We start from the raw sequence: 16795 nt of genomic DNA on the forward strand, positions 1-16795 counted from the left end.
AAATAGGAAACATTGCTTGGAAGTGGGGTACAATTGTCTATTTTGTCCGAGTTCCAAAATGTAGCATTTTCAGTGTCCTTTGTCAAGCTGCAATACTTTTTACCTGTTTTAAACAAGCTTCACAGATGGAGTCACCCCTATAGTATACACTGGAGCACCTGTGTTGGCCCCCTAATAAAAATGGTGTTCTTGTGTCCCACACTAGTGCTCCAGAGTCCAGATGTGAAAACAGCTGCTGAGTGTCCTCTCCTTACACAGAATCTAGTTTGCATTTCATTCTAGTAACAAACACATCTACACAACCAAATTAGTTTCATACAAGTAGGGAGTCAAAAATGTGGCCAAATGCATATGGCCTAAACAATGGTGTTTTATAGTCCGAAATAAAAATGTTTGATACGAATGAATAATGTGGCCATGAACATGAAAGTTGCCATTTTAAAATGTACACATTTAAGAAAAGCACATGGAGCAGCACGAACGTAATAAACAGAAAAAGATTAGGAACACAGCACAACTACTTACTTTTTTGCAGCACTCTCCGTATCTTTCTGTACTGCTCATGTTCTAGTAATTTCAGGTCCGACCACCGCTTCCTGAGCTGATCTTTCGATTGTCGTACCCCGAAATTCCGGTGCAGACTCCTGACCACTTTCGCCATGATCTTGGCCTTTCTGACATTGGGGTTGGGGTAAGGTCCATACTTCCCGTCATAGTCGGTCTTCTTCAGGATATCGACCATCTCCAACATCTCCCCAAAGGACATATTTGAGGCCTTAAATCGTCTTCTTCTGGATCCAGACGTTTCAGGCTCCGGCCTTTCCTCCTCCTCGTTGCTGTAATTAGCACGCACCTGCTGTGTATCCGCCATGTGCTCTCCCCCACTTAGCAGAACGAAAAGGGGCGGGGAATAGACTAGAAAGAACGTCAGGGGCGGGCGGAGTTAGAGGCATGCGCAGTGTGTATAAAGCGTAACACGCGTGCGTATTACATACGATCTGTGAGCGTGTGAGCGGAGGAAGGAGCATCGGAGGCACCGATCGTGATAACGAAGGTAAGATCTAAACTTGGGCCTATACTGCTTCGAAATTGAAGCCTATATTGTAACATGATTAGGAGAGTTTGGCCTGACATTAGGGTTTGTCTCGTGTTGTGTCTTGCAGAGAAAATGGATGGCTTCAATGACCACAACTTCCTCCCCCTGTTCATAGACAAATATAGGGAGCTGCCCTGTCTGTGGCAAGTGAGACACCCCCATTATAATCATAAACAAAAGAGGCAGGCAGCGCTGGAGAAACTGCTGGAGTTGGTGAAGCCGCAACCACAGCAACCATCCCCTATTTAAAAAACAAAATTGGTGGCCTGAGGAGCACATATCTTAGGGAGCGCAAGAAGGTCACAGATTCCCAGAGATCTGGAGCTGCAGCAGATGATGTTTATGTCCCCAGGCTCTGGTACTATGAGAGACTGCGATTTCTGTCAGAGCAGACTGAAGTCAGGGAATCCCTCTCCACTCTTCCTTCCACTCTTCCTTTCACCCCAGCTGAGGCTTCCGATGTCCAACCTGGGCCTTCCAGCCAGGAAGAAGTGGAGGAGCCCAGCTGGAGTCAGGTATAGCATTCTTCTACAGATTTCTGGTCAATAAATAAACGATCTTTACTAGATGTTATTATTGATCACTAAATGGTGATTTAATAAAGTGTTTGACATATCAATAGACAGTAGTGGGCACCCAAAATTGGGACAAGAATGAAAAATGCTAGGCTCAGAATGATAGTCTGTTATATTTGTTCACATTCTATTTGCAACAGTCAGGAGGTGAAAATTGTGTGTGATTGATGAAACAAATACTAAAACTATGTCCCTTTTTCATACACAAGAAGACCTCAGCCAGGAGGAGGCTGTGGAATGTGGCAGCCAGGAGGAGGCGGGGGTTAGTGGCAGCCAGGAGGAGGCGGGGCTAAGTGTCAGCCAGGAGAAGCCTGGGACCAGTCGAAGCCTGACCGAATCACAGGTTCCTCCCCTCCGCCTTCCATACAAAAGACCCAGGAAGGGGAGCCACATTCAGGATTCTGCACTCAGGCTCATTCAGAAGGCTTCTGCGTCCCTTAGAGCCTTACCCACTCCTGAAGAGGCCTTTGCCTGCATGGCTGCCACAAAACTGCAGGGCATGCAGGAGGGTCAACACCTCATGTGTGAGCAACTTATTTATAAAGTCCTAACTAAGGGGGTGAGTGGTGAAATAACACACAAGACCGACGTGATTGAGTTGGACCATCCTCCTCCTCCTGCTTCCACAACTCCGCCACCACAGCCACAGTGTGGAAGGAAGCGTGGAAGGAAGACCAGAGAGTGATGGCCCTGGGTTCAGTCTGGTCTGGCAAAAGATGCAGTCTCTTGTATGACCACAGCCTGGGGACACAGATGTCATCTGCTGCTTTCCGGATCTCTGGGACTTCTGGACCAGACTGCACTCCCTTATATATGGACTCCTCAGGCCACCAATTTTGATTGAAAATAGTTGATGTGTGCCCTGGGTGTCCAAGGCTTCACCCATTTCTGCTGTTTCTCCAGCGTTGCCTCCCTCTTTGTTTAGTTGTGAGCCCTTAATAAATGAAATTTTTTGGAAAATTATACTCTCCTATGTGTGTTTTCATCCAAAAAGGACAGTTGGTTGGTGAGGATTCAGGTACATTTCAAAATACAATGTGAAATTAACAAGAGACAACACCAAACAATCTCCTACAGATTAAATAGAACAACATATCAATGGTGTTGTGGTAAGTTGACACACAAAACACACACAAAAATATTCTGGAGTAAAAATTAAAATACAATGAAACAAAGATCAGCCTTGAAAAAAAGACAAACCAAAAAAAATCTGCCTTAAAACCAAAAAAAAAAAAAAAAAAAGAATGTTGTCAGATGTGACAAATCCAAATATATTGAGGGAATCCCGATAAATAGTAAAGAAATAAGTTTGTGAGAAGTCTGTGTGAATATGAGCAGCAAAACTACTTCATTCTTCTCACATTATAAAGAAGAAGAGAGTGCGCTGTATTAAACCATTTTTAACATTGCAGCCTGACGAAAGTGCTGTATCCATTCCGAACGCTAAGTTTTCCAGAATGAGCTGTCCCGTCTCGGAATTTCTTCTGAGCATGCGTGGCACTTTGTGCGTCGGAACAGGCCACACACGGTCGGAATTGACGCGATCGGATTTTGTTGTCGGAAAATTTTATCTCCTGCTGTCCAACTTTGTGTGTCGGAAAATCCGATGGAAACTGTCCGATGGAGCCCGCACACGGTCGGAATTTCCGACAACACGCTCCGATCGGACATTTTCCATTGGAAAATCCGACCGTGTGTACGGGGCATAATAGTCTCTTTCATTATATTATGTTTTAACCCATATACATGCACTTTTCATTATTCACTCAATATATATGCATATATACATATTTTTCTTCATATATACATGTTTTTTACCTATTTTTTCACATTTCTCCATTTTTATTTTTCACATATTAATATATATATATATATATATATATATATATATATATATATATATATATATATATATATATATATATATACATATTTTTACTCACAGATTACTTTCATTTTTATTTTTATTCATTTGCACATATATTTTTCACCTACGACCTCCGAACCAAGATCGATTCACTTTTGGTCTGCTAAATGCTCCTGGAGCAGTGATAGTTTTCTCCTAAAATCATTGGTTATGATTGCTAATCTTCACTCTTTTCAATAGGCTGCAATACTTCTACCAATTCCAATGGCAGGACTGCTCTCCTCTCTATTTGGAGGTCTCTCTATCCTCCTCTATATCTGTTATACCATCTTAACTACCCACCCCTGTTCCGATGTCTGAGGCAGAGCTCGCTAAATGGTCTTTATATGATCTCTCATGGCTGGGACGCTTATACGCAGTGAAAATAATGATCTTACCAAATGTGTTGTACCTTTTTCACTTTCTTCCTATCGCACTCAACTGGTCAGATCTGCTCCATTTCCAGGCATGTTTAAGTTTATTTGTGGTCAGCGGTGACATAGATTTTCAAAAAGAATCTTATACATTCCCAGTAGCCTAGGCACCCAAAATTTATGGATGAACTATCAGAGAGCTAACACTATTGTCTGTAGTCTATTATAACCATGAAAACCAGACTGGATGTGCATGGAAAGACAAGCTATTCGACCATTCACAGTGGATTTTGTGATGTGACAGTCCTCTAGGGCCCTCTCAGCGATCATGGTCCCATCATTGTCTCACTTCTTAGTTCTGAGGGATACATTGTGTACACATGATAATTTAATTTCCCGATTCCATCCTCTTACCCACATCTTTAATAATCCTAGATTCCCTCCAGGCATAGATGCTAGGGCATTGAACTGGTGGTTGGATAAAGGTCTCTATAGAATTGGGCACTATTTCACCTCAACTGGATCCTTCACTTTGGCCCACTGTGTATCTAAGCTGAATTACCACAATCTGAATTCCTTATGCCCAGTGGGGCAAGCCGCCCCCTCTCTCACCCCCTATAAAAATGGTGTAATATGGATAAAGGACAGAGAGGAGGAATCTCACAGATATATGGCCTGTTGCTTGTCTTCCCAAATAAATTATCCTATATGGTGGATTGGGATAGGGATTTGTCCTCTGATGCAACCTTGGAAGCATGGCATACTTGCTTTTATGCTGCTTTCCACAGTTTTGTGTCTCTCTTTTAGGGATGAGCTTTGTGTTCGAATCGAACCCATGTTCGATTCGAACATCGGCTGTTCGATCGTTCGTAGAATTGCGAATGATATGGGCCGTTCAAGCCAAATTCATGTAGCACGTCACGACCCATAATTCACTGCGGCATCGCAGTGCATTGCTGGCTGATGATTGGCCAAGCATGCACTATGACCCGCATGTTTGGCCAATCACAGTGCCGTCGGTAGAGAGAGCTGTAAATGGCCAAAGCCAGAGTGGCTTTGGCCAATTATGGCTCAGGGGGTTTAGAACACACCCAACACTATATAAGGCCGCCTGCACAGCAGCCCTGTATAGTGTGTTCCGGCGTGCTTAGAGAGAGAGAGAGACAGTGTAATTTCATTTGAGTTAGCTTGATTAGGCAGGACAGTCAGTGAGTTAGCTGCACTTACAGTGTATTGTGTGTATATATATGCATCCCAGGTGTTGCATATATATATATATATATATATATATATATATATATATATATATATACACACTGTATTCAGTTTATCCGTTCCTGTTATCTTCCTACTGACAGGCAGGCTTGTCTTGTTACAGTATTTACAGCTACCTGAAGAAAACTGCTGGTGCTCTTTTGATCCTAATAGTACCACAGTCAGGCAGCTAGACTATTTACAGTTAGTGTAGTGCATCCTCCTCACAGTGTTCAGTTAAAGCTACAAGTTAGTTTAGTGTGACCTCTGCACAGTGTTCAGCTAGAACTACAAGTTAGTGTAGTGCACAGTGTTCAGCTAAAGCTACAAGTTAGGGTAGTGCGTCCTCCTCACAGTGTTCAGCTAAAGCTACAAGTTAGTTTAGTGTGACCTCTGCACAGTGTTCAGCTAAAGCTACAAGTTAGGGTAGTGTGTCCTCCTCGCAGTGTTCAGCTAAAACTACAAGTTAGTGTAGTGCGACCTATGCACAGTGTTCAGCTAAAGCTACAAGTTAGTGTAGTGCGTCCTCCTCACAGTGTTCAGCTAAAACTACAAATTAGTGTAGAGAGACCTCTGCACAGTGTTCAGCTAAAGCTACAAGTTAGTGTAGTGCGTCCTGCTCACAGTGTTCAGCTAAAACTACAAGTTAGTGTAGTGCGACCTCTGCACAGTGTTCAGCTAAAGCTACAAGTTAGTGTAGTGCGTCCTCCTCTAAAGCTACAAGTTAGGGTAGTGTGTCCTCCTCACAGTGTTCAGCTAAAGCTACAAGTTGGTGTAGTGCATCTTCCTCACAGTGTTCAGCTAAAGCTAAAAGTTGGTGTAGTGTGTCCTCCTCACAGTGTTCAGCGAAAACTACAAGTTAGTGTAGTGCGACCTCTGCACAGTGTATAGCTAAAGCTACAAGTTAGTGTAGTGCGTCCTCCTCACAGTGTTCAGCTAAAACTACAAGTTAGTGTAGTGCGACCTCTGCGCAGTGTTCAGCTAAAGCTACAAGTTAGTGTAGTGCGTCCTCCTCACAGTGTTCAGCTAAACCTACAAGTTATTTTTTTGCGAGCTCTGCACAGTGTTCAGCTAAAGCTACCTGTAGAAGGTTGGTGGTGTTTTCCTGATCCTATCACTACCACAGGCAGCTAAATAAGCTACAAGTTAGTGTAGTGCGAGCTCTGCACAGTGTTCACCTAAAGCTACCTTGTAACGAGCCCCTTACTTGCTCGGTTCCACTCTCCCGACACTCCTCTGCAGCTATAGAATCAGATTGCAGATCACAACATCTGATTGTTCGGTCATCCGATGCTCCGGGATTAGAACTACAGCTCTGTGCCATTCTAGTCCAGTTGTGATAGCTCAGAACAAACACCAGGCAGGCTGTATGTAAGTTCAAACAGGAATCTCTTTTATTGCAATATACAGGCTCTTTTATACACTAAAAGTGGAGGTGCATACCTCCCACTCATATTACTCTAACAATACAGCTGTAACCTAATTAACCTAATTAACATGAGCTAATTAACTAATCCCTTTAGACAGCCTAGATGACTCAGACATGACCTTTAGGCCAGACTGGCCGTCTTGTAGTTCAGAAAATCCAATCAACATTATCACAATAGCAGAGTTAATTAAACAGAAACAACAATGGGATCTAATGACTCTTAGATCCCATACTAGAGACTTATTTACAATACACATTTTAGCAGACAACAGACAGGTAGTTGGAATTGATGACATTAGCATTTAACAATAGGAGTCCCAACGGTATGAATCAGTCACTATTCCAATATGGCAAATCCAGAGTCCCCAGAGTCTGTGTGTCCTGGGGGACCAGGACCCGAATCCACAGTAATACCACCTCAAGGGTCCACAGGCATACAGCTCACAAAGAGCACCGTTCCCCCAAATGCCAGGGCCCACGATCGATCGGCAAGAGGCTAGCATACAGTCCCCTCCAAAAGTCTCTCTCCCGGCTAGGTCTGTCACATACCTGTAGAAGGTTGGTGGTGTTTTCCTGATCCTATTACTATCACAGGCAGCTAAATAAGCTACAAGTTAGTGTAGTGCGAGCTCTGCACAGTGTTCACCTAAAGCTACCTGTAGAAGGTTGGTGGTGTTTTCCTGATCCTATCACTATCGCAGGCAGCTAAATAAGCTGCAAGTTATTTTTTGGTGAGCTCTGCACAGTGTTCACCTAAAGCTACCTGTAGAAGGTTAGTGGTGTTTTCCTGATCCTATTACTACCGCAGGCAGCTAAATAAGCTACAAGTTAGTGTAGTGCGAGCTCTGCACGGTGTTCAGCTAAAGCTACCTGTAGAAGGTTGGCGGTGTTTTCCTGATCCTATCACTACCGCAGGCAGCTAAATAAACTACAAGTTATTTTTTGGCGAGCTCTGCACAGTGTTTACCTAAAGCTACCTGTAGAAGGTTGGTGGTGTTTTCCTGATCCTAATACTACCGCAGGCAGCTAAATAAGCTACAAGTTAGTGTAGTGCGAGCTCTGCACAGTGTTCACCTAAAGCTACCTGTAGAAGGTTGGTGGTGTTTTCCTGATCCTATCACTACCGCAGGCAGCTAAATAAGCTACAAGTTAGTGTAGTGCGAGCTCTGCACAGTGTTCACCTAAAGCTACCTTGTAACGAGCCCCTTGCTTGCTCGGTTCCACTCTCCCAACACTCCTCTGCAGCTATAGAATCAGATTGCAGATCACAACATCTGATTGTTCGGTCATCCGATGCTCCGGGATTAGAACTACAGCTCTGTGCCGTTCTAGTCCAGTTGTGATAGCTCAGAACAAACACCAGGCAGGCTGTATGTAAGTTCAAACAGGAATCTCTTTTATTGCAATATACAGGCTCTTTTATACACTAAAAGTGGAGGTGCATACCTCCCACTCATATTACTCTAACAATACAGCTGTAACCTAATTAACCTAATTAACATGAGCTAATTAACTAATCCCTTTAGACAGCCTAGATGACTCAGACATGACCTTTAGGCCAGACTGGCCGTCTTGTAGTTCAGAAAATCCAATCAACATTATCACAATAGCATAGTTAATTAAACAGAAACAACAATGGGATCTAATGACTCTTAGATCCCATACTAGAGACTTATTTACAATACACATTTTAGCAGACAACAGACAGGTAGCTGGAATTGATGACATTAGCATTTAACAATAGGAGTCCCAACTGTATGAATCAGTCACTATTCCAATATGGCAAATCCAGAGTCCCCAGAGTCTGTGTGTCCTGGGGGACCAGGACCCGAATCCACAGTAATACCACCTCAAGGGTCCCCAGGCATACAGCTCACAAAGAGCACCGTTCCCCCAAATACCAGGGCCCACGATCGATCGGCAAGAGACTAGAATACAGTCCCCTCCAACAGTCTCTCTCCCGGCAAGGTCTGTCACATACCTGTAGAAGGTTGGTGGTGTTTTCCTGATCCTATTACTACCACAGGCAGCTAAATAAGCTACAAGTTAGTGTAGTGCGAGCTCTGCACAGTGTTCACCTAAAGCTACCTGTAGAAGGTTGGTGGTGTTTTCCTGATCCTATCACTACAGCAGGCAGCTAAATAAGCTACAAGTTATTGTTTGGTGAGCTCTGCACAGTGTTCACCTAAAGCTACCTGTAGAAGGTTGGTGGTGTTTTACTGATCCTATTACTACCGCAGGCAGCTAAATAAGCTACAAGTTAGTGTAGTGCGAGCTCTGCACAGTGTTCACCTAAAGCTACCTTGTAACGAGCCCCTTGCTTGCTCGGTTCCACTCTCCCAACACTCCTCTGCAGCTATAGAATCAGATTGCAGATCACAACATCTGATTGTTCGGTCATCCGATGCTCCGGGATTAGAACTACAGCTCTGTGCCGTTCTAGTCCAGTTGTGATAGCTCAGAACAAACACCAGGCAGGCTGTATGTAAGTTCAAACAGGAATCTCTTTTATTGCAATATACAGGCTCTTTTATACACTAAAAGTGGAGGTGCATACCTCCCACTCATATTACTCTAACAATACAGCTGTAACCTAATTAACCTAATTAACATGAGCTAATTAACTAATCCCTTTAGACAGCCTAGATGACTCAGACATGACCTTTAGGCCAGACTGGCCGTCTTGTAGTTCAGAAAATCCAATCAACATTATCACAATAGCAGAGTTAATTAAACATAAACAACAATGGGATCTAATGACTCTTAGATCCCATACTAGAGACTTATTTACAATACACATTTTAGCAGACAACAGACAGGTAGCTGGAATTGATGACATTAGCATTTAACAATAGGAGTCCCAACGGTATGAATCAGTCACTATTCCAATATGGCAAATCCAGAGTCCCCAGAGTCTGTGTGTCCTGGGGGACCAGGACCCGAATCCACAGTAATACCACCTCAAGGGTCCCCAGGCATACAGCTCACAAAGAGCACCGTTCCTCCAAATACCAGGGCCCACGATCGATCGGCAAGAGGCTAGCATACAGTCCCCTCCAACAGTCTCTCTCCCGGCAAGGTCTGTCACATACCTGTAGAAGGTTGGTGGTGTTTTCCTGATCCTATTACTACCACAGGCAGCTAAATAAGCTACAAGTTAGTGTAGTGGGAGCTCTGCACAGTGTTCACCTAAAGCTACCTGTAGAAGGTTGGTGGTGTTTTCCTGATCCTATCACTACAGCTGGCAGCTAAATAAGCTACAAGTTATTGTTTGGTGAGCTCTGCACAGTGTTCACCTAAAGCTACCTGTAGAAGGTTGGTGGTGTTTTACTGATCCTATTACTACCGCAGGCAGCTAAATAAGCTACAAGTTAGTGTAGTGCGAGCTCTGCACAGTGTTCACCTAAAGCTACCTTGTAACGAGCCCCTTGCTTGCTCGGTTCCACTCTCCCAACACTCCTCTGCAGCTATAGAATCAGATTGCAGATCACAACATCTGATTGTTCGGTCATCCGATGCTCCGGGATTAGAACTACAGCTCTGTGCCGTTCTAGTCCAGTTGTGATAGCTCAGAACAAACACCAGGCAGGCTGTATGTAAGTTCAAACAGGAATCTCTTTTATTGCAATATACAGGCTCTTTTATACACTAAAAGTGGAGGTGCATACCTCCCACTCATATTACTCTAACAATACAGCTGTAACCTAATTAACCTAATTAACATGAGCTAATTAACTAATCCCTTTAGACAGCCTAGATGACTCAGACATGACCTTTAGGCCAGACTGGCCGTCTTGTAGTTCAGAAAATCCAATCAACATTATCACAATAGCATAGTTAATTAAACAGAAACAACAATGGGATCTAATGACTCTTAGATCCCATACTAGAGACTTATTTACAATACACATTTTAGCAGACAACAGACAGGTAGCTGGAATTGATGACATTAGCATTTAACAATAGGAGTCCCAACGGTATGAATCAGTCACTATTCCAATATGGCAAATCCAGAGTCCCCAGAGTCTGTGTGTCCTGGGGGACCAGGACCCGAATCCACAGTAATACCACCTCAAGGGTCCCCAGGCATACAGCTCACAAAGAGCACCGTTCCCCCAAATACCAGGGCCCACGATCGATCGGCAAGAGGCTAGCATACAGTCCCCTCCAACAGTCTCTCTCCCGGCAAGGTCTGTCACATACCTGTAGAAGGTTGGTGGTGTTTTCCTGATCCTATTACTACCACAGGCAGCTAAATAAGCTACAAGTTAGTGTAGTGCGAGCTCTGCACAGTGTTCACCTAAAGCTACCTGTAGAAGGTTGGTGGTGTTTTCCTGATCCTATCACTACAGCAGGCAGCTAAATAAGCTACAAGTTATTGTTTGGTGAGCTCTGCACAGTGTTCACCTAAAGCTACCTGTAGAAGGTTGGTGGTGTTTTACTGATCCTATTACTACCGCAGGCAGCTAAATAAGCTACAAGTTAGTGTAGTGCGAGCTCTGCACAGTGTTCACCTAAAGCTACCTTGTAACGAGCCCCTTGCTTGCTCGGTTCCACTCTCCCAACACTCCTCTGCAGCTATAGAATCAGATTGCAGATCACAACATCTGATTGTTCGGTCATCCGATGCGCCGGGATTAGAACTACAGCTCTGTGCCGTTCTAGTCCAGTTGTGATAGCTCAGAACAAACACCAGGCAGGCTGTATGTAAGTTCAAACAGGAATCTCTTTTATTGCAATATACAGGCTCTTTTATACACTAAAAGTGGAGGTGCATACCTCCCACTCATATTACTCTAACAATACAGCTGTAACCTAATTAACCTAATTAACATGAGCTAATTAACTAATCCCTTTAGACAGCCTAGATGACTCAGACATGACCTTTAGGCCAGACTGGCCGTCTTGTAGTTCAGAAAATCCAATCAACATTATCACAATAGCATAGTTAATTAAACAGAAACAACAATGGGATCTAATGACTCTTAGATCCCATACTAGAGACTTATTTACAATACACATTTTAGCAGACAACAGACAGGTAGCTGGAATTGATGACATTAGCATTTAACAATAGGAGTCCCAACGGTATGAATCAGTCACTATTCCAATATGGCAAATCCAGAGTCCCCAGAGTCTGTGTGTCCTGGGGGACCAGGACCCGAATCCACAGTAATACCACCTCAAGGGTCCCCAGGCATACAGCTCACAAAGAGCACCGTTCCCCCAAATACCAGGGCCCACGATCGATCGGCAAGAGGCTAGCATACAGTCCCCTCCAACAGTCTCTCTCCCGGCAAGGTCTGTCACATACCTGTAGAAGGTTGGTGGTGTTTTCCTGATCCTATTACTACCACAGGCAGCTAAATAAGCTACAAGTTAGTGTAGTGCGAGCTCTGCACAGTGTTCACCTAAAGCTACCTGTAGAAGGTTGGTGGTGTTTTCCTGATCCTATCACTACAGCAGGCAGCTAAATAAGCTACAAGTTATTGTTTGGTGAGCTCTGCACAGTGTTCACCTAAAGCTACCTGTAGAAGGTTGGTGGTGTTTTACTGATCCTATTACTACCGCAGGCAGCTAAATAAGCTACAAGTTAGTGTAGTGCGAGCTCTGCACAGTGTTCACCTAAAGCTACCTTGTAACGAGCCCCTTGCTTGCTCGGTTCCACTCTCCCAACACTCCTCTGCAGCTATAGAATCAGATTGCAGATCACAACATCTGATTGTTCGGTCATCCGATGCTCCGGGATTAGAACTACAGCTCTGTGCCGTTCTAGTCCAGTTGTGATAGCTCAGAACAAACACCAGGCAGGCTGTATGTAAGTTCAAACAGGAATCTCTTTTATTGCAATATACAGGCTCTTTTATACACTAAAAGTGGAGGTGCATACCTCCCACTCATATTACTCTAACAATACAGCTGTAACCTAATTAACCTAATTAACATGAGCTAATTAACTAATCCCTTTAGACAGCCTAGATGACTCAGACATGACCTTTAGGCCAGACTGGCCGTCTTGTAGTTCAGAAAATCCAATCAACATTATCACAATAGCATAGTTAATTAAACAGAAACAACAATGGGATCTAATGACTCTTAGATCCCATACTAGAGACTTATTTACAATACACATTTTAGCAGACAACAGACAGGTAGCTGGAATTGATGACATTAGCATTTAACAATAGGAGTCCCAACTGTATGAATCAGTCACTATTCCAATATGGCAAATCCAGAGTCCCCAGAGTCTGTGTGTCCTGGGGGACCAGGACCCGAATCCACAGTAATACCACCTCAAGGGTCCCCAGGCATACAGCTCACAAAGAGCACCGTTCCCCCAAATACCAGGGCCCACGATCGATCGGCAAGAGGCTAGCATACAGTCCCCTCCAACAGTCTCTCTCCCGGCAAGGTCTGTCACATACCTGTAGAAGGTTGGTGGTGTTTTCCTGATCCTATTACTACCACAGGCAGCTAAATAAGCTACAAGTTAGTGTAGTGCGAGCTCTGCACAGTGTTCACCTAAAGCTACCTGTAGAAGGTTGGTGGTGTTTTCCTGATCCTATCACTACAGCAGGCAGCTAAATAAGCTACAAGTTATTGTTTGGTGAGCTCTGCACAGTGTTCACCTAAAGCTACCTGTAGAAGGTTGGTGGTGTTTTACTGATCCTATTACTACCGCAGGCAGCTAAATAAGCTACAAGTTAGTGTAGTGCGAGCTCTGCACAGTGTTCACCTAAAGCTACCTTGTAACGAGCCCCTTGCTTGCTCGGTTCCACTCTCCCAACACTCCTCTGCAGCTATAGAATCAGATTGCAGATCACAACATCTGATTGTTCGGTCATCCGATGCGCCGGGATTAGAACTACAGCTCTGTGCCGTTCTAGTCCAGTTGTGATAGCTCAGAACAAACACCAGGCAGGCTGTATGTAAGTTCAAACAGGAATCTCTTTTATTGCAATATACAGGCTCTTTTATACACTAAAAGTGGAGGTGCATACCTCCCACTCATATTACTCTAACAATACAGCTGTAACCTAATTAACCTAATTAACATGAGCTAATTAACTAATCCCTTTAGACAGCCTAGATGACTCAGACATGACCTTTAGGCCAGACTGGCCGTCTTGTAGTTCAGAAAATCCAATCAACATTATCACAATAGCATAGTTAATTAAACAGAAACAACAATGGGATCTAATGACTCTTAGATCCCATACTAGAGACTTATTTACAATACACATTTTAGCAGACAACAGACAGGTAGATGGAATTGATGACATTAGCATTTAACAATAGGAGTCCCAACGGTATGAATCAGTCACTATTCCAATATGGCAAATCCAGAGTCCCCAGAGTCTGTGTGTCCTGGGGGACCAGGACCCGAATCCACAGTAATACCACCTCAAGGGTCCCCAGGCATACAGCTCACAAAGAGCACCGTTCCCCCAAATACCAGGGCCCACGATCGATCGGCAAGAGGCTAGCATACAGTCCCCTCCAACAGTCTCTCTCCCGGCAAGGTCTGTCACATACCTGTAGAAGGTTGGTGGTGTTTTCCTGATCCTATTACTACCACAGGCAGCTAAATAAGCTACAAGTTAGTGTAGTGCGAGCTCTGCACAGTGTTCACCTAAAGCTACCTGTAGAAGGTTGGTGGTGTTTTCCTGATCCTATCACTACAGCAGGCAGCTAAATAAGCTACAAGTTATTGTTTGGTGAGCTCTGCACAGTGTTCACCTAAAGCTACCTGTAGAAGGTTGGTGGTGTTTTACTGATCCTATTACTACCGCAGGCAGCTAAATAAGCTACAAGTTAGTGTAGTGCGAGCTCTGCACAGTGTTCACCTAAAGCTACCTTGTAACGAGCCCCTTGCTTGCTCGGTTCCACTCTCCCAACACTCCTCTGCAGCTATAGAATCAGATTGCAGATCACAACATCTGATTGTTCGGTCATCCGATGCTCCGGGATTAGAACTACAGCTCTGTGCCATTCTAGTCCAGTTGTGATAGCTCAGAACAAACACCAGGCAGGCTGTATGTAAGTTCAAACAGGAATCTCTTTTATTGCAATATACAGGCTCTTTTATACACTAAAAGTGGAGGTGCATACCTCCCACTCATATTACTCTAACAATACAGCTGTAACCTAATTAACCTAATTAACATGAGCTAATTAACTAATCCCTTTAGACAGCCTAGATGACTCAGACATGACCTTTAGGCCAGACTGGCCGTCTTGTAGTTCAGAAAATCCAATCAACATTATCACAATAGCAGAGTTAATTAAACAGAAACAACAATGGGATCTAATGACTCTTAGATCCCATACTAGAGACTTATTTACAATACACATTTTAGCAGACAACAGACAGGTAGCTGGAATTGATGACATTAGCATTTAACAATAGGAGTCCCAACGGTATGAATCAGTCACTATTCCAATATGGCAAATCCAGAGTCCCCAGAGTCTGTGTGTCCTGGGGGACCAGGACCCGAATCCACAGTAATACCACCTCAAGGGTCCCCAGGCATACAGCTCACAAAGAGCACCGTTCCTCCAAATACCAGGGCCCACGATCGATCGGCAAGAGGCTAGCATACAGTCCCCTCCAACAGTCTCTCTCCCGGCAAGGTCTGTCACATACCTGTAGAAGGTTGGTGGTGTTTTCCTGATCCTATTACTACCACAGGCAGCTAAATAAGCTACAAGTTAGTGTAGTGGGAGCTCTGCACAGTGTTCACCTAAAGCTACCTGTAGAAGGTTGGTGGTGTTTTCCTGATCCTATCACTACAGCAGGCAGCTAAATAAGCTACAAGTTATTGTTTGGTGAGCTCTGCACAGTGTTCACCTAAAGCTACCTGTAGAAGGTTGGTGGTGTTTTACTGATCCTATTACTACCGCAGGCAGCTAAATAAGCTACAAGTTAGTGTAGTGCGAGCTCTGCACAGTGTTCACCTAAAGCTACCTTGTAACGAGCCCCTTGCTTGCTCGGTTCCACTCTCCCAACACTCCTCTGCAGCTATAGAATCAGATTGCAGATCACAACATCTGATTGTTCGGTCATCCGATGCTCCGGGATTAGAACTACAGCTCTGTGCCGTTCTAGTCCAGTTGTGATAGCTCAGAACAAACACCAGGCAGGCTGTATGTAAGTTCAAACAAGAATCTCTTTTATTGCAATATACAGGCTCTTTTATACACTAAAAGTGGAGGTGCATACCTCCCACTCATATTACTCTAACAATACAGCTGTAACCTAATTAACCTAATTAACATGAGCTAATTAACAAATCCCTTTAGACAGCCTAGATGACTCAGACATGACCTTTAGGCCAGACTGGCCGTCTTGTAGTTCAGAAAATCCAATCAACATTATCACAATAGCAGAGTTAATTAAACAGAAACAACAATGGGATCTAATGACTCTTAGATCCCATACTAGAGACTTATTTACAATACACATTTTAGCAGACAACAGACAGGTAGCTGGAATTGATGACATTAGCATTTAACAATAGGAGTCCCAACGGTATGAATCAGTCACTATTCCAATATGGCAAATCCAGAGTCCCCAGAGTCTGTGTGTCCTGGGGGACCAGGACCCGAATCCACAGTAATACCACCTCAAGGGTCCCCAGGCATACAGCTCACAAAGAGCACCGTTCCCCCAAATACCAGGGCCCACGATCGATCGGCAAGAGGCTAGCATACAGTCCCCTCCAACAGTCTCTCTCCCGGCAAGGTCTGTCACATACCTGTAGAAGGTTGGTGGTGTTTTCCTGATCCTATTACTACCACAGGCAGCTAAATAAGCTACAAGTTAGTGTAGTGCGAGCTCTGCACAGTGTTCACCTAAAGCTACCTGTAGAAGGTTGGTGGTGTTTTCCTGATCCTATCACTACAGCAGGCAGCTAAATAAGCTACAAGTTATTGTTTGGTGAGCTCTGCACAGTGTTCACCTAAAGCTACCTGTAGAAGGTTGGTGGTGTTTTACTGATCCTATTACTACCGCAGGCAGCTAAATAAGCTACAAGTTAGTGTAGTGCGAGCTCTGCACAGTGTTCACCTAAAGCTACCTTGTAACGAGCCCCTTGCTTGCTCGGTTCCACTCTCCCAACACTCCTCTGCAGCTATAGAATCAGATTGCAGATCACAACA

The sequence above is a fragment of the Aquarana catesbeiana genome, linkage group LG04, assembly GCF_042186555.1.
Source record: "Aquarana catesbeiana isolate 2022-GZ linkage group LG04, ASM4218655v1, whole genome shotgun sequence".
Classification (NCBI taxonomy): Eukaryota; Metazoa; Chordata; class Amphibia; order Anura; family Ranidae; genus Aquarana; species Aquarana catesbeiana.